This window comes from Pangasianodon hypophthalmus, chromosome 19 (genome assembly GCF_027358585.1).
Source record: "Pangasianodon hypophthalmus isolate fPanHyp1 chromosome 19, fPanHyp1.pri, whole genome shotgun sequence".
NCBI classification, from domain to species: domain Eukaryota; kingdom Metazoa; phylum Chordata; class Actinopteri; order Siluriformes; family Pangasiidae; genus Pangasianodon; species Pangasianodon hypophthalmus.
Window position 1 is genome coordinate 7,177,402 of NC_069728.1, and position 857 is coordinate 7,178,258.

The window sequence follows — 857 nt, forward strand, 5'->3', positions numbered from 1 at the left end:
CTTTTAGTATTATTTACATTTATGGCATTTGGCAGATGCTCTTATCCAGAGTGAGTTACGTTTATCTCATTTTTAATACAGCTGAGCAGTTGAGGGTTAAGGGCCTTGCTCAGGGGCCCAGCAGTGCCAGCTTGGTTGTGCTGGGATTTGAACTCACACCATCCAGTCAGAAGTGCAAGATTTTCCCACTGAGTCACCACTGCAAAAAGCAGAGCGTGTCGCTGCGAGCAGGGTTCGAACCTGCGCGGGGAGACCCCATTGGATTTCAAGTCCAACGCCTTAACCACTCGGCCATCACAGCTGTGAACGCACCTGCATAGAGCTCTGCTTCCCGAGCCCAGCCCGACGGGGCCCGAAAAACTCCCAGGCTTCGGGTCGAGTTCGGGTTCATTTTTAATAAATAGCTTTGGGTTCAGATCGGGTTCGGGCACGCGCACGCGCTCCCGCTCCCGCACGCGCTTTCTGTCACAAGACGGCGGACAGCACGCACACCTCGTGAGTGCATTTAGGTAATGAGCTGGTTGTGCACAAGTGAGAGAAAGCAAAAAATTATTAAGGGAGAACTTATTCCAGTGCCAGATGATGCAGGGAAAGCTGCACTGTGGAAGAATTACTGTATGAGCTCGTGCAGTGTAGGGCTTGCAAAGCTGGTTGTTGTTGTTGTTGTTTTGCAAAGCAAAGTTTCATAACTGGTAAGCACGTGTTTTTTTTTCTCTTTTGCTCTTGTGTGGTGAGGGGGTGCTGTGCCTTGATGAAACTGTGTTTGTTTACATGTGTTTGTTTTCTGATTGTTGCATACAATCCTGAAATACAGCATGTTGCAAAAAGATATCTGTGAGAAACTGATTTCAGGTTCG

The 857-nt window shown here is 48.3% G+C and overlaps 1 non-coding gene across 1 annotated transcript; it reads right to left on the minus strand.

The window, feature by feature from the left end:
• Window positions 1–219: 219 nt before the first annotated feature.
• On the minus strand, window positions 220–301 carry trnas-uga (transfer RNA serine (anticodon UGA)). The gene has a single exon. It is a non-coding gene; the product is annotated as a tRNA-Ser (tRNA).
• Window positions 302–857: the final 556 nt, after the last annotated feature.